The following is a 22998-nucleotide window of genomic DNA, read 5'->3' on the forward strand; positions in this document are numbered from 1 at the left end:
ATCTCTCATGCCACAGTTCTGGCTCTCCCCTATCATGTGATGCTTACTGGCTGCAGCAGCCTATGTACAAGATGTCACAGGCTGCTGCAGCTAATCACAGACCTCAGTCTCTGCAGCTGCCTGTGACGTCTCATACACAAGTTGACTGCAGCCTGTAAACAAAGACCGACCACAGACGATGGAGCTGCAGCACAGGAGGGGTCAGGAGCTGGGGGTATATGCTAGTTTTGTTATCTTCTATGATGGGGGACCTGATTTTCAAGGAATAAATATGTCGTGCAGCCCCCTTAATTTGAATGGGAATCTGCGCTGTAGTTTTACATAGCCTGGATTTTTCCATGTGCAGATTTCAAATCCACGTCAGGGAGAAAAAGGAGTGATATGTCAGGATATCGTCATGCAGATTCTCTCCATTGAATTAGGCCAATCTAGGTGTGGATCTACAACTACATATGCAACGGGCTCTTTCATGTGTATATACGCGGCAAAATAGAACATGCTGCGCTCTTTTTTGCGTTCGCATGTTATGCAATTCCAACATGCTAATGTGAGTGGAACTGTGTAAGGCAATGTGATTGATTGCCTGTGAATTACCGTGTATCACACGGGCGTACAGCGCATGCGTAATACACGGTAATCATACACCCGTGTGAGCCCTGTCTTAAGGCTATTTTCACACCTGCGTCAGGGGGTTCTGTTTTCCTGCTCCGTTCGTGGAGCAGGAAAGGAGGATCCCCTGCCTTAATGGACCCCATTGACTATGATGGGTCAGTTTGCTTCCACTCATTTTACAAAAAAATGCGCTATTTCTTCCGCTATTTTGTGCCAGATCTGCGACGGTTTCAGCACAGATGTGAAGCGGCCTAACATGGCCTAAAAGGTGATATATATATATATGAGTATATATTGAGTGAAAGTCGTTATTACAAGTATGTGCTAACATATATATATGGTTGGGCTCACACGAACAACACAGATTCCGCATGTGGGTTCCCGCAACGGAATCTGTCTGTGACCCTGGCTGGCGACCTGCTTTTTCTGTACTGAAGATGACAATGGACACTCACCATTGGTAATGCACAATACAGATTTTTTATTTAAATATTTGTTTTTCCTGCGCTGTTGCTAAGCGATGACGTGGGTACCCACAGCCCATCCGCAATGTCAGTTGTGGACGGGCTTCGGATTGGATGGTTTCCATTGACTTTAATGGAGGCGGTCTGTAGCAAAATAGAGCATGCTGCGATTTTTCCTCCGCTCGCGGAATATACAATTAGTTACCGTGAGTGTGAAGGAAAAGCGATTTTACATACCACTGAATGCATGCCATGTGCTACAGATCTTCCGTGCGGGCGCCGACCGTGGATTCTGCAATAGTTTTCCATTCGCGTGAGTGTATCATATAATTGGTGATACCGTACATGTTGACATGGCATACATTATACAGTAGGTTATCTGATAAAGGCACTGCTGTAGGTATATGGGGTATCAGTAGATACGTGTCAGATAATGAGAGCTGGTATGATTTCTGTATCATCAGGCTGGATGTATAATAGACATCATATAGGAGAAGCTGTATATAATAGGCACAGTGCCAGCATCCACTGCCTGGGTGCACTCCAACACTCTAGTAGCAGTGGTATATACCCAGTGCCAGTGCTTGCTGTATACCCTGTGGCTGGGGCGGCAGTGCTGGAGGTCTCCTCCTTCCTCCCTTCTGGGGGTGGGTGTGATTGCTGTAGCTCAGCCCAGCCTGATGTGTATACACTGGGCTCCAGGGCTGGGCTTGCTCCATGCTCCAGACTCATGCTGGATGTGCCCGGGAACGGAGTGTTGCCGATGCCCACTCCTGCCCTGCAGGTAAGCTGGGGGCACTGTGTGGGTGAGGGGTAGAGTTGGTGAAGTCCTGGAGTGGGGGAGCTGTGCCCCAGGCATCGGGCAGCCTGCTAATCCGATTACTACTCGCAGCCAGTGGAAAATTCATGGAGACTTTTATTAATGGAAAAAGCTGCTTCACCAGACTGTATGCCCTGCCAAGGGGTGCTGCAGCAGCTGCTCTTGTAACTTATAAGAATGATGTCTGTACTCTGATGTAGCTGAGCTGAATGTGTCATATTACTGCATAATGCGTAAGCAATGCAGCCAGTTTAGTTGTACAGTGAGTAGTTTCCAAGTTGGGTGGCAGATACGGGAACTTTAGCTTTTGATTGTCTTTACACACATTTGAACCCCCATCTGTGGGTAATAAATGTGTGCGATTACCTAATAAATGGACCGGGTTTTGCTCTGTGGTGCTTGTATAGCGCTCTTGTGGAGTTTTTGGCGTATGTGTTAATTGCACAGGAAAAAATTGCTGCTGAAAACTGCATGAGTTCTACCGCCAAATGCTGCGGTTTTCAGATGATTGCAATCGTGTACATCACCTGTAAAAAAGCCGATTGGCATAAACTACTGCGTTTGGCAGCTAAATGCCTGCAGTTTTCAGCAATGTTTTTCATATGCATTTAAAGGGACCTGATACCTGGTTCATGCTGCCCAAACCACAGGCAACGTGAACCCAGGACATGTATGTCATGGTGCTCATGTATGTCCTATTCTTAATCTCTGTAGCATTTAAAAATAAGCATTCTGAATGTAGCTCCGAGTCACGGGGGCAGTGCCACACTGGACTCTTCCTGCTGGGATCCCCTAGATTGACAGCTTTCTCCCTGCTTGTGTATAGGGAGAGAGCTGTCACTCTACATAATACGGGCTGGGAGTGGCCAGGAAGGCGCTCCTCCCACGCAATGGAGCTCCATTTAGAATATTCAAAGTATGTTTATTCTTAAATGTTGTATAAGGGCGATCCGGGATCCGCGTGTGGGAGCCCACAGCGGAATACAGCTCTGACCCGGCATACCTGTCATTTCTTAGTGTGGATGACTGCGGATGCTCCCCGTCGGTCATGCACAGTACAGATTCTTTTTTTAAAATTTGCATTTCCCGCACCGTCGCTAGGCGATGAAGGGATGCGGATTGGACAGCCTCCATTGACTACAATGGAGGCCATCTGCAGCAGAGTAAAGCATACAGTTTTTTTTTCCTACACTCGCGAAAATCGCAATCAGTTTCCGTGAGTGTAAAGGAAAAAGCAAAAGTACATACCTTTTCAATGCATGCCATTTGCTGTGGATCCTCCATGCAAACACCTACCATGGATTTTGCGATGGAAATTCGTGTGAGAGTCGTGTGAGACCTGCCTAAGACGTACATGGGAGCGCTGGCTTACCTGCTCTGGGTTTGTGTGGCCCGTGGTTCGGGTAGCATGAACCTGGAGACAGCTTCCTTTTAACAGGCATATGCAAAATGCCACAGGAGCACTGTACAAGTGAGCGCTATGTGGGAACACAGCCTAATATTGTACATAACTCCTCTTAATCTCCCATCGAGCTGTGCCAAATAACAAAGTCAGCTCTGCTACATCTGTAAGCAAGCTTCTTTGCATTACCTCATGTGTGGTACCAGTTTCAAAGTGCAGGACTGCAATGAACAAGGCTGGGTCAAAAAGACCCCTTGGTACAACACAAGGTTAAAAGTACTAAATAAAACGCCCCGTACAGAGGAAATCAAAGGGACTTTAATTATAGCGTGTCTGGACCACCATCATTGTCCTGAACATACTGGTACCAGTGTTTGTGCCAGCTGTCTGCCGGGCACCAGGCCTCACTCCTCCAGGACTAGGTAGGATGAAGGCTGCCAGGTCACCTCCTACAGTTTTTCACCACCTTAATTTGTTTGGTTTTTTTCTGTGTGAAATTCCTGGGTTGACCTAATAACAGACAACCTTTTGTCACATTGGAGCCGCTATGGCTACCAGCACCCCTAGTAACCAGCTAACTGTGCCGGCGGCAGCCAGACGTTTGTATTAGGTACTCTGCGCTCTGCTTTTAGAGAGGGTTCCTGCGTGGGGTACATACTGTGTCTTAATAGGGCATCAGGAGACATTTTAAGTTTAGCTCAATCGCAGTAGCAACGTTCTACTTGGAGATCTCTCCGGCGGGCACCACTTGTGGGTTCAGTCAGAAGTGCTGTTTTCAGTAAGATACACTCTTTGTCAAAAAAATCAGGTACCTAAAGAAGTTGTTGTTTTACTGTAAAACCCAGTATGCAGTTCCATCTCAGGCAGATATGTAAATGATGAGAGTTGTGGTGATTAGATGAATAGTCTTGCCAGCTGAGGCCATAAAAGTGGTTCCCCCCTTGGCCTATAAGAGGCTCTCGGAGGCTCCTTGTGTGTAGTGACCTCTTCTTCCGCTTGTGTAGAGCTTGTTGACCACTAGACGCCTCTACGATGCGGAGAAGAGATTTCACCCAGTTACCAGAGTCTGAGAGGGGGGCATTATTGGGATGTGCGAAGCTGGATGGTCGTATCGATTAATTGTCCCCCACTGGCCGTTCTAACCAGACTGTTAGGAGGACCAGTGGATGTATGAGGGCACACAAGGTGACTGGGCTCAGGATGCCCCCTACAGACCAGCAGTAGAGAGGATTATCAGATCGTCTGACAAGCACAAGCAGCCTCAATGGTTTCGTTGTCCACCATCCAAAGACAGGTGGCACCATTGTTACAGGCGCCTATGTCTGCCACAACTATTTCCAACCACTTGGCTGAAGGACATTTAGCCTCACGGCGTCAAATACGTGTACTGCCCCTGTCACCCACCGTCATCTCTGTTTGCAGTGGTGTTGTCAATGACGAAACTGGATGCTACGGAGTGGAACTGGGTTGTATTCAGTGACAAATCCAGGTTAGTTTGGGCTCTGATGATGACCGTGTTCATATCTGGAGACCTTAGGGTGAGCGCCTCAATCCTGCTTTGCTGTGGAGCGGCACACTGCCCCCTGCTGGTGTGATGGTCTGGGGCCATTGCATACAACAGTCGGTCACCTCTAGCAGTGGTATGAGGGACAATGATAGCTTAGCGATATGTTCAAGACATCCTGACGTGTGTTGTCTCTCGTGACGGCTTCCAAGAGGCATTTTCCAGGTAGATAATTTTCTTATGTCCCCACAACATTGTCACACTTCCATGGCTGCACGGTCGCCAGATTAATCACCAATAGAACATGTATGGGACCATGTCGGACGCAAACTTCAACAGCCTACGAATTGGCATGATATAGAGGCTTGGTTACAGAAAGTGTGGAGCAATATGCCACCAGACACCATACGGAACCTATACGCCTCCATGCCTGCCATATCACAACTTGTATCAAAGATGAAGGCGGCCCAACAGAGTACTAGAGCATCCTTGCCCCCCCCCTCTCCCCCGTATCACTTCTTGTATCCAAGCTAGAGGCGATACAACAGGGTACTAGTGCCTCCATGCCCACTTGAATGACCTCATGCATCCAATCTAGATGTAGCCCAATAGAGTACTAGAGTTTCCATGCCCGCCCGGATCACACCTCGTATCCAAGCTAGAGGCGGTACAGCAGGGTACTAAAGCCTCCATGCCTGCCCATATCACATCTTGTATACAAGCTATAGGCGGTACAGCAGGGTACTAAAGCCTCCATGCCTGCCCGTATCACATCTTGTATCCAAGCTAGAGGTGGTACAACATGGTACTAGAGCCTCCATGCCCCCGTATTACATCTTGTATACAAGCTAGAGGTGGTACAACATGGTACTAGAGCCTCCATGCCCCCGTATTACATCTTGTATACAAGCTAGAGGCGGTACAACAGGGTACTAGAGCCTCCATGCCCACCCTTCAATGGCTCAGTTTTCTGCAATAAATGATCCTTTTGCTCTGATATTCCTTCACGTGGGTGGGTACGATACCAGGCCGTGAAACTCGATATCCGATACCGCACTCACCAACATACAATTTTCCCATGAACGCGAGGCGTTTGTGACAAACCTCAGGGAAACCTCGCATCGTACTCGGGTGTACATCACACTCTGTGTGATGCTTCGCTGGCCCCGATTGAAAACAATGGCTGATGTGTTTCGAGGGAACGCCCAAAGATAGGACATGCCACAATTGTTTTCCCTCACTGCGATGTGATGCGGTAAAAAAAATTGCTCATGTATATGACCCCATTCAAAAGAACGGGCACAAATCTCACGCCATTTTCTCGGCCGTGTGAAACTGGCCTTATATCAACATTACAATCATGCATAGAAAGTTTCCTTCCATCCTACATCTCCTTCTAGGGGAGGATTGGTTTTGACAATGGGTGTATATTGGGCCATCTGTATAAACACTAGTGCAGACAGAATATAGAGCCGTTGCCTATAGCAACCATTTAGGTCCCTGCTGTGTATGGCATGAAGGAAAATGAAAGCAGCAATCTGATTGGCTGCTGTGGTCAGCTGTTTCTCTCTAGTAGCCTGTTACTATGTGAGTATTAGCCATAACGATGAAGAGCAGCACAGCCGGTCTGGTGTGTGTTGGTGGTCCCGCCGCAAGGAACAGATGCTGTTGCCTGACATGGCTCCTGTCAGAGGTGGTCCGGCGCTCCTGCTCTAGGGTTTAGAAGCCACAGAGACCAGGCACCATTTTGGATTAAAAGAGAGCTGGTAAATCGATGAATTTCATGAAAGTACTTGTGTAGATTATACTTTGTTTTGTTTTAAGGGGGTCCTTGGATCGGCCATCAAAATTTGCCCTAAGGGGCTGTGATTTTGGGCATCCCTGGCGTTGAGCTGACTATGGCCGGGCTCTCGCAAACGTATTTAAATTGCGTATTACATGCGTGTAATACGTGGTGAATGTTTTCAGTGAAACTTTATCTGCATTGTTCTATTCACACTTGTGTTTATTTATTGCGTATATTACTTTGCGTTCGTACACCGCCTTTTACGCGTGTTACTAGGAAGTTAAAAGCAAAAAAAAACAAAAACGGAAGCCTGTGCCTTACAACATACATAAAATACGCCGTTCATGTGCTGGCAAAAACGCGACAGTACGCAAGAATACGCAGTTCTGTGCCTGTAAAACGCAGTGATTTTTCCGCAGCGCATTGCCATACGGTAACACACTCGCTGCCCTTCATTGTTTATCCAGGTTCAGCTCCCTACGTAAAGCTTTGGCTGTGAAGGGTCTGCAGCCCCTTCGCTCAGCTGATTATGGGGGGCCGGAGTTGGACCCTCATCGATATATTATTCTAAATATTAAGGTTATGTTCACATGCGGCAGATTTTCTGCGAACTCTTCGTTAGGGTGTCTTCACGCGGGACAGAATATTTCGCAGGGCGCTGTGGAATAGTGCGTCTTTAAAATCCGCAGGTCTAAATGTGGAATTGCCAGCAGAATTCTGCCATTTTCAAATCCACCTCAAAACCTGAAGATTTTTCCGCACAGCGGAATATTTCAGGGTCTTGCGGAATATTCCGTCCGTGAGAAAGCTCCCTTGCGGTCCCGTCTATCCGCCATGCATGCAGCTCGAGATACTGGCTGAATGGACTCCTGCAGGACCTGTCCGCCCACCTATCCGTAGGAGAGGAAATCCGTTGTTAAAGGCCAAATAACGTCAAGTCTGGTTAGAGTTGGCTTTCTGGAGCCTGAGAAAGCTGGGTGACCGCCCCGTGGGAGGGGTACCAACGGCCATATGGCTTTACGTCCAGCTTCTCCAGAAATCGCTGTTAGCAATTCTTCGCACCGGTTTCAGTGCGACAGAAGAGCAGGAAGTGTAACTGGGGATTTGTTTTAGGGAAAATGTTCCTTTAAACAGCGGCGAGCTGCTCTTGTAGGGTCTGGCTGTGAAACAGTTAATTGGCACCATAAGATTTATCCGCAGTAACATTTTCCTATGTTGTCTTGCTGTATGTTAATTTATTACTTTCTGCATATACTTCAACCCCCAGGAAGAGGCTTTCGAGGAACAGTCACCATGAGGTTTGGAAGTGATTAACTGTTTATATGCTGTGAATTACATTTCCTAGCAGGAAGTAATTGTCTTTTTGAGTAAATCTATCAATACTCGGACTATACATGAATTGTAGAGGTGGGTATAGTGGGGGCTGAGCTACTGGGGTAGTTGTACCCAAGCCCAAAGCAACACCTCACTATTATCAGTGGTACATGGTGGGTGATCAGTGGTACAGATCTTGCATTGGAGCCACTGGTCAGGTGATGTGGAAGTGGCATCACCTGACCCGCGGCGCTGCGCTCACTACAGACCGCTGACAGAGTGAAGTCCTCGAAAGTGGGGGGATCACTGTATCTTCTGAAATCGGCTGCATATATGCAGCTGATTTCGAGTCAAAATCAGCACAAATGGTGTGGTGCTGATGTGCAGAATTTTTCGCGGCACGTGTAAACCCACAGGGAGCAAAGCACAGGAGCTGCAGCAATCAGTGGGGGTCTAAGGACTGCTGCCTCGAGTGGTCACAACTCCTGCCAGGCTTTTAAAATGAGTACAAAATAGAATTTTAACACCTTAAAGCTATAAGGTGTGGCTGAAAAAAGTTGTGCCTGATATTTGTGGGCACATTTGACAGTACATGGACATACCGTCCGCATCGTCCCCAATGTGATGATGATTATCCAATCAGTCGCATCCCACCTTCGGTCACTCTATGGATCAATGTTCCCACGCATTCCTGTCTTTCACTGCTTCTTTCAGTTCGGCAATTGACCTGTTGGTGGTGTCCTTGATTTGGATCTAGCCATCTTGTTTTTTGTCATCCTGATCTTCTCTGTACTTCTCTGATCCCCAATGTACGGGACCCCACACATTTACATGTGCTATTATTGGACAAAAATAAGACATGCTTTTTTTTTTTTAATACTTGGACTTTCCGTTGGAGTAAAATGCCCACGTCTGTACGCCCATTCACATGAATAGGTTCTATTTCTGTCTTGTTTTTAGATAGATTTTTTTTCCCCTCCTTTTTTAGGGCGCCTACCCACTTGCGTTGCCGATTTTCGCGCGTGAAAAACGCGGCGTTTTCGCGCGTCTTTCGCGGCGTTTTTTGCAGCCCTCCATTGACAATCATGGGTGCATTAAGAGAAAAATAAGGACACATATGCAACTGACAGTTCCTATGTGAAAAAACCCCACGAAACGGAAAAAAAACCCCAGATGGACCAGAACACATTCTATACTAATTGCTCTTGAGAAAAAACGCGAAACATCGCAGGAAAAAAATCGCCAGTGGGTAGGCGCCCTAAATGTTTAAAAATCGTCCGTGTGCATATAGCCTAAGGCCTCATGTCCACGGGGAAAATCAGGCCCGCCGCGGATTCTCCATGCAAAATCCTGCAGCGGGTCCCTCCTTTCCCGCGGACATGAGGCCTAAAAAGAAGAATTACTCACCTGTCCGGACGCTGGGGATTTGCCCTCCGTCGCGGCCGCATCTTCTTTCTTCGGCCCGGCGGATGTGCTCGGGACGCCGGCAGCGTGCCGCACGCATGCGCGTGCACTCAATTTTTTTTTAAACTCCTGCTCTCCCTCGCCGGAGAGCAGAAATTCAGATGCGGGTGTGCCGCGGATCCGGACGGCTTCCATAGACTTCAATAGAAGCCTGCGGGAGCCATCCCCGGGGGAGACCCGCACTAAAATGGAGCATGCTGCGGGTGTTTTCCCGCACACGCAATCCGCGCCTTAGGGGAAAATGACATCCGCAGGTATTTAACTACCTGCGGGTGTCCAATGCATCCCTATGGGGCGCGGATCACGCATGCGGGAGAAACGCTGCGGATTTTAAATGTTATTTTGCCGTGGACATGAGGCCTTACTGAAGAAGAAGGTCTTTCCTGTTGAATTGTTAACTGCAGACTTTTTGTATTTTAGATGCGTTGGATGGAGGGATAAGCGGTTGGGCGCTCATTAGCACGGCAGCTATTTTTCTCTGCTCACCTACACACGTGAATGCTTGGTTTTGATGACCGCTATTTGTCTCGACACCCCACCCCCACATACGCATAAATGCTCAATTCAGCTGACAGCCTTTTCCCCCCGATTCCCTTACGCACATACATAGTAACATAGTATGTTAGGCTGAATGAAGACAATGTCCATCTGGTTCAGCCTGTTTAAACCTCCCCGTTGTTGGTCCAGAGGAAGGCAAAAAAAACTCCAGCGAGCCAATTGGCTCCTATGGAGGAAAAAAAATTCCTTCCTAACCCCATAATGGCAGCCAGAGTAATCCCTGGATCAACATTTGGGATAAACAACCCCGCTGGTCACCTAATGTCTATATCCTGTAATATAATAGTGCTCTAGAAAGACATCTAGTCCCCTCTTTAACTCCTCTATGGATTTTGCCATCACCACGTCCTCAGGCAGAGAGTTCCACAGTCTCACTGCTCTTACAGTAAAGAATCCCCTTCTGTGTTGGTGATGAAACCTGCTTTCTTCTAGACGTAGCAGATGCCCTCTTGTTACCGTTGCAGTCCTGGGTATAAACAGACCATGGGAGAGGCTCAGTTCAGCCGACGGTTATTTCTCTTGATTCACCCGGCACATGACACTCGGTTGGCTGGCGGCTGTTTCCCCCTGTTCTCCCAACACACTTTCGTTTAATTTAGCCTGACAGGCATATGTTTTACATTGGGACAGTGGAGGAAGCCATGGCCAGCATCTTAATTCCAGGGGGAACGAAAGAATCAGGTGTTGAAATTAAACACGCCCGATCCTACTTTTGCCCAACCTCATCTGTAAAACTTGTCATCTAGTCCTGCCGATATTGGTGGGTTTGAACAACTGTAGTCTGTGTGTCCTAGTCTATAAACCTATCCCATTCGTAGCGCAGCTTTAGTAACTTTGTCCTGTCTGATGTAGCCTATAGGATCTCATCTCTGGTATCTTAAGATGCCAGTGTTATGTTCAAGCTTGGACTAGAGCTTTGTGCATGCTATATGACCCCACACACTGTGATCTTATGTTTATTATAGGAACGTAGATAATGGGGGGGATGTATGGAAGCAATAATGGGCTCCCCTTCATCTTTCAGACTGGATGAGCTCATATCTTTGAACTAATAGAGGAATGGGATCTAATAACCTGAATCCCCACAAGAACATTCCTGTCTTTATTTAGTAGGATGTCTCCGGAGTATGGAGGATTTGGCATCTCTGCCAGTGGGGAGGTAGACATATCAATGAGCCGTAAAGTATCCTGTATTCTAGTTCTTCACCATTTCAAGCTCCGTTTGCTGTCAGTGGATAGAAACCATTATAGTTTGAAAACTCATCCAGGCCTAGTCCTGCTTGCACAACTGAGGGTTTGTTACTGTGTAACAGTGTAGGTAGGGACTATCCGTCTCGATATATCCTTTCTCCCCTTTCTCCAGTTCATGGATTAGAAACAGGCTATCATTTTCACTACAGAGAAGCTCATTGGGCAAAGGCAGGTAGGACCATATATACTGGAACTGATGCATATTTTTCATAGATTTAAAGGGGTTTTCCAGGGAAATGCTATTGATGATATATCCTCATGATAGGTCATCAGGGGCTGATTGGCTGTGGTCTGTCACCTTGGACCCTGACCGATCAGCTGATCAGGCACCTGCTGTCAGCGCCACAACACACAGGGGTACGGAGCAGAAGCAGATCCCTCTGACCTCTGTGTTGTGGCTGGCAAGTGCAGGCTCAGCTCTCAGTAAAATTAGTGACGACCGCACCTGTAATTACCAGCACCAAGACCAAGGCTCCCGATCACAACCAAAACAGCAACTAAAAAAATTCCAGTTTTATTGCCAAATGCGACCAAACCTACCACCGCACTGCCAGACTCTAGCATCTAGCAGATATGGCACACACTAGGCATATCTGCTGGAGGACCAGTCTATGCTGCACACACGGTTTGCTGGAGAAGCATTTCCTTGGTTGTGAATACTAGAATGCGGAGAGGGGTGGGTTCTCTGGTTGGGATTATTATGCTGCAGAGGGGGGCGGGCTCTCTGGTTGGGATTATTATGATGCGGGGGGGATGGGCTCTCTGGGATTATTATGCTGCAGAGGGGGGCGGGCTCTCTGGTTGGGATTATTATGATGCTGAGGGAGATGGGCTCTCTGGTTGGGATTATTATGATGCGGGGGGAGATGGGCTCTCTGGTTGTGATTATAATGATGCGGGGGGGGGGGGCGGATGGGCTCTCTGGTTGTGATTATAATGATGCGGAGGGGGTAGGCTCTCTGGTTGGGATTATTATGCTGTGGAGGGAGGTGGGCTCTCTGGTTGGGATTATTATGCTGTGGAGGGAGGTGGGCTCTCTGGTTGGGATTATTATGCTGTGGAGAGGGGTGGGCTCTCTGGTTGGGATTATGATGCGGAGGGGAATGGGCTCTCTGTTTGGGTTTTTTTATGATGCGGAGGGGGATGGGCTCTCTGGTTGGGATTATAATGATGCGGAGGGGAGTAGGCTCTCTGGTTGGGATTATTATGCTGTGGAGGAAGGTGGGCTCTCTGGTTGGGATTATTATGCTGCGGAGGGGGGCGGGCTCTCTGATTGGGATTATTATGCTGCGGAGGGGGGCGGGCTCTCTGGTTGGGATTATTATGCTGCGGAGGGGGGCGGGCTCTCTGGTTGGGATTATTATGCTGCGGAGGGGGGCGGGCTCTCTGGTTGGGATTATTATGCTGCGGAGGGGGGCGGGTTCTCTGGTTGGGATTATTATGCTGCGGAGGGGGGCGGGCTCTCTGGTTGGGATTATTATGCTGCGGAGGGGGCCGGGCCCTCTGGTTGGGATTATAATGCTGCGGAGGGGGGCGGGCCCTCTGGTTGGGATTATAGTGCTGCGGAGGGGGGCGGGCCCTCTGGTTGGGATTATAATGCTGCGGGGCGGGCTCTCTGGTTGGGATTATAATGCTGTGGGGGAGCTCTCTGGTTGGGATTATAATGCTGTGGGGGGGGGGAGGCTCTGGATGTGTAACTGATTACTGGGATAAGGGGCTTGGATAATCTGTGTAGGGACACCCTGGATGAATATATGTAATTTATAATACAGTAAATCTTATTATATCATTGACTACATACGTATCTGCTGATGGTCATTTTTTTTTTAGTCTGGAGCTCTGCAAAAGCTTTTTTGCTGTATGAGAAGACGCCAGTATTATAAATGGCCCAGGTAGGAGTTGCAGAGTTTGCGTTGGGCATTGATTTTGCCTCCTGTTATGTATAATTATCTGTGTGTGGTGAGAGGATTCCTGTGTTGTCCCAGCCTGAACAGATTACGTTCCATGTTAAATGTTGCTTCAGATATGTTATTTCTGCTTTGTTCCTGGTGTTGTTGATCACATTTAGGACCATTTAGCATTTACTTGTGTTACTTAGTACCGGAATCTATTTATTTAATGACTATGTTCTGTGCACGTTGCTGAGTTGAACCACTAGAACGTGATCCCTTCGTATTGGGCAGCGGATCGGAAACCTCCCTAGATCATCAAAATAATTATCGAGCAGTGGAAGTAAAAACCGTAGTTAATCGCACTGATCAGGAAACGTCCAGCAACGGCAGGAGGTTGTTTTAGGAACCTGAGCTGGCACGGGGGATTGTTCTGGGCCGCCTGTGCCTCCTGAATGAGAGCAGAATTTAGAGTAGCACTATAGCCGTAGTGCCCCTCCCTGCCATCCTTGTGCTGCTCAACCAGCAAATAGTTCCTGAGAGCCAGTTGGCTATTGTCGCTTATATATCCACTAGAATGGTCTAGCATCAGTGCTGCCTTGGGGCCTATTCACACGGGTGTATACTCTGTCTGCATGCAGACCCTATTTTTTACTGACTGACAGCCCACGGACCCATTAAAGTAAATTGGTGTATTTAAACGTGTGTTTTTTATGCAGACTGAAGTCAGTGTTGGGCCCCATTCACATCTGTGTTTGGGCTTCATTAGGGCTTTACCTTTCTCTGTTCCGTGTTTGGAAAGAAAAACTGAAGTTAAACTGATCTGTTTTTTCCCATTTAAATTAGTAATAGAAAAAAAGGAGGAAATGTTTCTGTTTGAATCTATTCCGTTTAACTTCCTTGTTATAAAAAGCGCAGTCTGCTGGTCCTGTAAAAACCAAACAAAAAAACCCCGAAAGTTAAACAATACTGCATAGAACAATCACGTTGTTGTATGGCCGCCTGCACACAGCCGGGTCGGATTATGCTGCGAGAATTCCGATGCAATCCGTGCCACGGTATTGATGTTATACTCATCCGTCCGGCGTCTTCTCTCTCTGCACTTCGATGTGCCGGCTGGTGCACAGCCGAACATGCGCAGTGCAGAGCCGGAACGTCAGTGGTGACGTTTTTGTGCGGGCCTCTGCAAGGCTTGCACAGAAATAAGACATGACGTGATTTGTTTACCGCGGGAGTTTTCACGCGGTCAAATCGCGGCTGGCTGCATAAGATTGCATTATCTAATGCAGTCCGATGGCAGCGGGCACGGATGGAGATTCTGCGGGAAATCCCGCCGCGGAATTTCCGCCTGTGTGCAGGAGGCCTATGATCGATTTACCAAATGGAAGGTGGTTGTCCCAATGACGCCAGCGATGATACATTTATCTTTTTTTTTTCTGTGAATAGGTGATTAATGTTGTCTATAAGGCAACCCCTAACCCCTTAGTGACCGTCCCGTTTTGTGCTTTAAGAACCAAGCGTTTTTTTATTGCATATACATAAAACCTAATGTCCACGGGCATACACGGATTCTAAGTGTGGAATCCCGCAGCGGATTCTACCTGTGCCCGCAGTCATGAGGCAAAAAAGTAATTTACTCACTGTCCGGATGCGGTGCCTCCTCCGTTGCGGCCTGATCTTCTTTCGGTACTGGTGCATCTTGTCTCCACCAGAAATATGGGTGGAGACATGGGTTGGGATTCCTGAGTTAGAGAGAACGCCTAGATGTTGGCCAGAGCTGGGGATTGGCTGGCACGCACACACCTACCCACATGCACCGCCCTTTTCCCCTTGCTCAGGTCACACATCTCCCAGCCGGACTTCCCGCTCTGAGTGTCCATGTCCCCCCACAGACACAGCAGCATTAGAAGGCGGCCCTGCTTTAACTGTGTTCACTGGGGTCCCTGCTGCTGTGTGCCGAGACACTGACAGGGGAGGACGGAGTATGCAGCCTCAGCTCCCGCATCCCCCTGTGACATGGCACTGCCAGCTCACACATGTCCCCTCTCTCCCAGCCGCCAGGGAGAAGCTGCGGTGAGTGGCATGATAGAGGGGAGGAGAGTGACAGCGTGTCTGCTGCAGGAGGAACGTGAGCGGAGAAGAGGTATGAGAAGGAAGCGCACATGGAAGTCGGCACCCGGGGGAAGCAAGTGCAGATGGAAGTCCGCCGAGGGCATGTGTGAGCTCACAGGGGGGATGTGGAAGCTAAGTTGGGCGTTTAACAGGGCGTTACCTATCACTCTGCAGGTCTCCACCCATATTTCTGGTGGAGACCAGATGCACCAGTGTCTCCTCTTTCTCCTGCACAGCGCATGCACTTGGCACACCGGCGTGCCGTGTGTGTGCGCCGTGCTTTTTCTTTAAATCTTCTGCTTTTCCGCGGCATGTCCGCAGTTCGAGATCCGCGGAAAAATAGATGATGTTTCGTTTTGTTCCCATCCTGCAGATGCCCAATGATAGTCTATTTGAACTGCGGATCATCCGCATGGGTGACCCATGTGGACTCCGCGATTCAATTATGCCTGTGGACATGAGACCTAATGTGTTGCATAACTTACAATGTTTTTTTGTGGGGAGATGAAAAAATGCCCCAGAAATTCCGCTATTATGTTGGGTTTTGTTTTTACAGTGTTCACCATTCTGTATAAATAACATAACTTTCTTGTCTAAATCAGCATGATCCTAAGTTTATGTAGATTTTATTGTTTTACTGCTTTAGTACAATATTATGCCAGAGGTCGGGTCTAATAGGCTTAGTTACATGTTAGACAGAGATGCCTTTGTCAGGCTTCTGACTACAATGGTAGCCCATTGGTACCTTGTGATCACAATGCGTGCTGCTGATGGGTGATAGGAAGAGCTGCTTCCCCCTGTCATCTGCTTATATGCTACTCTTCCTGTTGATTGTGGCAAATAAGGGTTAAACTTCCAGGATGCGAGGTCCACTTGTGATAGATCAGGAGCCTGCCCGTCAGTCAAGACACCACATTATAAAAATGGACTTGTAGGCTTAAAGTCCATTAGTGAGGTCATTAAAAAGGCATATTGTCCACCGCTAAAGGGTTAAAATGATCAATATAACCTGCATGATCAGGATATTTATTGGGGTCCCAGCTTTTGCTTCCCCACCAATTTGGCCTTATTGACTTGCCAGGAAAGGCTGTAATGGAAAAAAACCTTTAGGGAATGCTCACATGTTCAGGATCCGCCACAGACATCTGAGGCTGACCGTAGGATTTCTGCCATGGATGAGTCAAGGATGTCCCAAATTAGCTGCAGAGGTAATTGCTGAACCACTCGCCGTAATCTTTGAAAATTCTTGGAGAACAGGAGAAGTCCCAGAAGATTGGAAAAGGGCAAATGTTGTCCCTATCTTCAAAAAAGGGAAGAAAGTGGTTCCAGGAAACTACAGGCCTGTGAGCCTGACGTCTATACCGGGAAAGATCTTTGAACAAATTATTAAACGGCATGTACGCAAGTACTTGGATGAAAATGGAGTAATTAACCAAAGACAGCATGGGTTTGTAACAAACAAGTCATGCCAGATGAATCTAATTTCCTTCTATGACAGAATCACCGACTGGGTTGATCAGAGAAATGCGGTGGATATAGTATATCCTGACTTTATTAAAGCTTTTGACAAAATATCTTATACCATACTTATTGAAAAAATGACGAAATGTGGGATTGACAAGGCAACTGTTAGGTGGATTCACAACTGGTTGAATGATCGCACTCAAAGAGTGGTCATAAATGGCTGCACATCCAAGTGGAAGAATGTATCAAGTGGGGTACCACAAGGCTCTGTCTTAGGCCCAGTTGTGTTCAACATTTTTAGAAATGATTTGGAGGAGGGAATTGATGGGAAACTGATCAAATTTGCAGACGACAAAGCTAGGAGGGATAGCTAACACTAGGGAAGAGAGAGAGAGAGTATTCAAAAATATCTAGAAAAGCTTGAACAGTGGCCAGCGACTAACAGAATGATATTTAACGAGGAGAAATGCAAAGTCCCACAGCTGGGCAAGAAAAATGAAAAAAGCACATACAGAATGGGAGGAATTGAGCTAAGCAGCAGACTTTGGCATACTAATAGATCATAGACTGAACATGAGTCAACAATGTGATGCAGCAGCCAAAAAGGCAAAGACAATTCTGGGATGTATTAAGGGCTCCTGCCAACTTGTGTTTTTTTAATGATGCAATATCGCTGTGTTTTTTTTTTTACGCAAATGTTAATGGGACTTTCTAATGTTAAAAACGTATCGTACAAAAATCACAAAGCACAAACTTGCGATGCCTTTTGGAACATTAGAAACTCCCATTAACATTCACGTTAAAAAAATGCAGTGATATCGCAGCGTTAAAAAAACGTAAGTGGGCAGGAGCCCTTAGAGAAGCAAAGATTCTAGATCACGTGAGGTAATTATCCCCCTCTGCTCTTCCTTAGTCAGACCTCATCTGGAATACTGTGTCCAGTTCTGGGCAACCCATTTTAAAAAGACACAGGCAAACTGGAGCAAGTTCAGAGAAGTTACCAAGATGGTGAGCGGTCTGCAAATCATGTCCTATGAAGAACAGTTAAAGGATCTGGGAATGTTTAGCTTGCAGAAGAGAAGGCTGAGAGGAGACTTAATAGCTGTCTACAAATATCTGAAGGGCTGTCACAGTGCAGAGGGATCAGCCCTATTCTCATTTGTAAAAGGAAAGACTAGAAGCAATGGGATAAAACTGAAAGGGGGGAGACACAAATTAGATATTAGAAGACCCTTTCTGACAGTGAGGGTGATCAATGAGTGGAACAGGTTACCACGGGAGGTGGTGAGTTCTCCTTCAATGGAAGTGTTCAAACAAAGGCTGGACAAATATCAGGCTGGGATGATTTAGTGATCCTGCACTGAGCAGGGGGTTGGACCCGACAACCCTGGAGGTCCCTTTCAACTTTACCGTTCTATGACTCTAAGATCCATACAAGGTCATTTAGTGGGGCTAATCTGCAATTTATCTGTGCGTAATCCATTGGAAAAAAGAACATAATTCATTTTGTGTGTGTGTTTTTTGTTTTTTTCCCCTGACATGGATGAAAATCATACAGGTTTTTTTCTGGAGCATGTGAATAGGGTATAAAATAACCCTTTTGCTTGTATTGAAATTTTACTGGAATCTGCACCTAAATCCTCATGAAATCCTGAATATATGGGCAGCGATTATTGTTCCAAAAATTGTTCAAATGAACAAAAGTGAATGATATTGTTCAGTCTAAACACGAGCTAATTACTGAATGAAAATCATGCGCTTCTTGTTCGTTCAGTTTCTGCAGGACTAAAAATCAGCGTTGACTTGTCATTCTGTTTAAACACTTCTCGCTTAGAGTTTTCCATAGCGAATGTGCAACACTGAACAGGAAGTAACCGATTCTCGTGCAACGAGTCAACGATTAATCTGTGTAAACGGGCCGCACGAGAGCGAACGAGCGGGTGATGGCGTCACCAGCTCATTCACTCATGCAAATGAGATTGCTCTGTATAAAAGGAGCATTAGAAACCGTATCTAGTCTTTTTTTTTTTTTTTTTTTTAAAGGGGCAATTGAAGAATTTCTTCTATCCACAAGATAAGTGATACAATTCTAAACATTGAGTGTCTCATTACAGGGACCCTTACAATCCCCAAAACAGGGTTCCGTATCCCTGGCTCCTCACTGCACCCCAATGCAGTGTGAAGGAGTAGGAGTGGAGGGAATAGAAGAGAAGGGTGCATCCTCAGCCGCCGCACCATTCAGTCACTACCTTACTCCAGGGGAGTAAGTGATAAAAATTGGTTTTGGAATACCCCTTTAATGGAATCTGAAGCCAGTAGACAGAACAGGCAGAGATGTAGCAGAATATGCCCGCCGCTGGCAGGAGCAGGATGTCCCCACCGCTGGCAAGAGCAGAATATGCCCACCGCTGGCAGGAGCAGTACCTGCTTTCATAGGACCGTTTACTGTGCACTTACAATATGGTTTTGTGATAATTTGTGCTGACAGTGAAATCCTTCTGATTGGATACATTTCATACGATACAGATGCGAGTTCCTCATCCTGCATAAGCTTTTAAGCACTTATTTTAATTTCTGCCTACGAGTTTTACATGCGGCTGTAGATTGCACCGTTAATTCTGTGGCTTCTGCTTTATTGCAGAATTTTCCTGAAAGCTTTGTTTAAGCAAAAAAAAAAATGCTATGTACGTCTGGAAGCGGCGTTTACGGTAAAGTGTTCTATTAATCCCCATAGGGGAGGCGTACAAGAAGCGTAATGCTATGGGTTCTTATCAAATGAAAAGCATAAGAACTTCTCTGAAATATTGGAGAGCAGCTGGTGATATAAAAGAGTTCAAAGTGAAGGTTTGGGGGTGGAAAGCTATAGAAACTGCTGTTGCCAGATGTAAGAGTGAAACATGTCCATGTGTTTAAAGGGACTAGGCTGTTCATGAACCCCCCTCTAAGATCCAGAATGCAGAGCTGCTCCTATTCTGGGGGACCTTCTGCTGCTCCAGTATTAATGGATGGCTAATCATGTAAGTGACCATCCTGTAGCACTACATGCCCCCTGGCCACGGCTACCCCCAGTGGAATCATCTGATTGCCGGGGATGCAGAGAGCGGCACCCAGGTATTGGCTGTTCGCCTGGTCCCCACGTTCTTGGAGGGGTTGTGCATCTTGTAAACAGAGAAATGCACAGCTAACCAATGAGCATTGTGGCGATGACCGATGGTATTAACGTCCGTTTGTTCCCACACTGCAGATCATCTACCTGTGTAAGTATAATGAACGCCTGCTGACCGACATGTTCATTGTCGGCTGGCACTTGTTGCATGGGCAGATGATCTACTCCTAAAAAGCACATTTAATATTCATTTGCACAGGCAGAGTATTGGGCCTGAACATCGGTTTCCCCAATGTCAGCCCAGGTAAACGTTTGCTGATAGGCTTACATGAGCATAAAATTGCTCATTGGTCAGCATCTCCCCAGGTAGATGTACAACCAGCCAATGACTGTTCTCTGGGGACGGATGATCATATAAAAGTGCACTAGCGCTCCCTTCATGTTCAATGGGACTGGCAGGATACCAAAACGGCAACTGCTCAGTTATATCTGTCAGCCCCCTTGAAATAATGGAGCTCCGATCGTGCATGCTCGGCCAGCGCTCTGGTCACAGTGATGGGAAGAAGTGACCCCTGCAGTTACAGTCAGAGTGGGTCAGTTCTGGAGATCAGCGGGGGACTTAGTGGTGAGACCTCCACTGATTGGCAAGTTATCCCCTTACCTGTGGATAAGGGAATAACTTGCAATTTTGGTACAAGCCCCTTTATTGGCCGTCCGTCCCCATACAGAATATCATCTGCTGGCATTCTTCACAGCAGCCATGTAAATGGGTGTTCTTTCTGTACTGGGCGCCTCTGTAAGGACGGCCGTGGGATTGATAGGCTTGCTGTCTGATCTGTTCTACAGCAGTCCTACTGCAAGCAGATGACTATAGGGGCTACAGGGGTTGTAGTTGTCCTGCTGCCTTTATTCCTGAGGGGACACAATGGTTCCTCTGTTACATAAGAGCAACCAACACTCCAGCTAGCACATGATAAAGTATCCCGCAGGACTGGGCTATGTAACATGGATCGCATGAGTTTGTAGCCTAATCCTTACATGTGACACACATGACAACGATGTATTTTGTGTCCTTGTAGAGTAAGGATTTATAATTAATTTCAGGCACAACAATTTGTGGTTTTTGCCCAAGAAAATGGCCAAATTCCTAAGTTTCTCATTGATTAATAATTAGCTGTTTGTGTTGGAATGAGCTGGCGAGCTTCACTGCCAGCTCCTTATTTTTGCAGCTCTCGCTTTGGCTCTGTTCACATCTGCATTCGGGCTTTTTCCATTTTCTGTTCCGTCATAGGGACAGAAAAACATAAACAAACATTTCTGTTTAATTTCCCATTAGGGTTATTAGGGCTTTGCTTGTCTTGGTTTGCTTACTTTCTAGCAGGTTTTCATCTTTTTTCATAGAAGCAAAGCCAAGTCTGCTGCAGGACTTGGAAAGGCTCCCTCCACAGGTCAAACTGGAGCATTACATTGAACCCTTTAAAATCAATGGGTTCACCCTTTGTTGGGGTGGGTCACTGTACAGGCACCCTAACCCTTCACCCATGTTAACTTGCATCCTCTCTGAATGGAGTTTGGAGGCTGCAGTCTGCTTCCACCGACTAGATGAAGTAGTCAAGTAGTCAATGCAGTGATACTTGGTGGCAATACACAGCCCACTCTGACCAGCCCGATGGTACTAGACAGCAGTAAGCAGCCACTAAACCTATCACCTCATACATACTGTAGTACCGTAATAAGGGGCATTATATGGCACCAAAGAACGTCTCTGGGGCCTACTGTACCCTTGGATGCCAATGGTGCCATGTTACTTGTGTTGCTTCTGCAGAAGAATAGCTGTGTAAAATTGACTCCATGTTTGCAGGGGCTCAATGGAGGAACTAACTTAGACCAGTGTTTTATATGCCGGTCTTACTAAAATGCCAGCTAGAGTGTAAAGTGCCATATTCATGAAAGGAGTTCTCCAGGACTTTTGCAGTTGATGACCTATCTTCAGGATAGATATTTAGTAGTTGATCAGTGGTGTTCACCATTCTGGACACCCACTGATCCCTGGGCTTGCTGGCAGTGCTTGATGCAGATAGCGCTGTCTGCTTTGTAATGGCCTGGTTTGGTAATGCAGGCATGGTTCCCATGGAATGTAATGGGAGCTGTGCCTGCAGTGCCAAACCAGCCCACTGCAATATGGACAGAGCTGTCTGCTTCCAGCACTGTCCTCGCCGACAGTGGCTCTGCCGATCAACTAGTGATGACCTATCCCGAGGATAGGTCATCAGTAGTAAAAGTCCTAGAGAACTCCTTTAAGAGGCACATGTCTGGCTGTCCTATTCATCAGAAAGTAAAATCTATGGCAGCTATGAGCAGGCGTAGGTTTGTACTAAAGCTCTTGGCAGTTTCTCCTATAAATAAAAGTACATTTATCTGACCACGCCCATTCAGCCAAGCCCCACCCACTTTTAACAAAACATATCGGATGGGAGAAAAAAGGCAAAAAGTTGTACATTTTTATACAAGTATGGCTTGTGTAAAAATATGCAGTTTTCTTAAAATCAGAAATTCCAGTGCTGGCCCCAAATAAATTTCCCCTACTACCGTATATGCGTCTTTTAATGCCGCAGACATGAATGTCTTTTCTTCTGAATCGAGAGGCTTCAGTATTTTACCTTTTTGGTTCCGCCTTCAGAAATGAATGTATTCTTTTAGTGCGAGCCGGCGTTCTCTCTGTTGCCTATCATGGGATGCAGCCGCTGTCTCGCCAGCAGCCTGGGGGCCGGCGATGTGCGGGGGTTACCGAAGGACAGTGCGCCGTACACACTAGTTAGTCTTGCTGTTTATGTAAACTTTTATTTTAGAAGTTAAATTGGATGTCAGGAGTGGAAATTTCCGCTCATCGGGGACGACTGAAAATATTTATGCAGTAAATCTCTCATGGTGTCGGATTTTGGAGTCGTTTCAAGACTATAAAATTAATTTTACATAAATTGCTGTATAGGTGAGATAACGCTGACATTGATGGAGGTGCTGGCGATGGCCGCTGCCCGATGAGAAGGACATAGATAAATAAAGAAGTACAGTTCTCAGATGCTAGAATTAATCTGTCGATACTTTGCCAAGTTTTGCAGCTCAGCAGAATCACAAATCTGTCAGGAGCTCCGGCTTCGCCATGACTCATTAGTGAGGCTGCCGTCATTATTTAACACACAACTGGGATATCCAAAGGATACAGAATTTGGCCAGCCCATATAGGGTGCACTG

General features: G+C 46.8%; 1 protein-coding gene across 2 annotated transcripts in view; it reads left to right on the top strand.

The window, feature by feature from the left end:
• The first annotated feature begins 1780 nt into the window (after nucleotides 1–1780).
• The window catches only part of PDZD2 (PDZ domain containing 2), a 326060-nt gene continuing 304842 nt past the window's right edge, over nucleotides 1781–22998 (top strand). For both annotated transcript variants that reach the window (XM_066602486.1, XM_066602487.1), the window contains exon 1: nucleotides 1781–1860. The gene's annotated coding sequence lies outside the window, so the exon portion shown is untranslated. The remainder of the gene's footprint in view (nucleotides 1861–22998) is intronic.

The sequence above is a fragment of the Eleutherodactylus coqui genome, chromosome 5 (genome assembly GCF_035609145.1).
Source record: "Eleutherodactylus coqui strain aEleCoq1 chromosome 5, aEleCoq1.hap1, whole genome shotgun sequence".
NCBI classification, from domain to species: domain Eukaryota; kingdom Metazoa; phylum Chordata; class Amphibia; order Anura; family Eleutherodactylidae; genus Eleutherodactylus; species Eleutherodactylus coqui.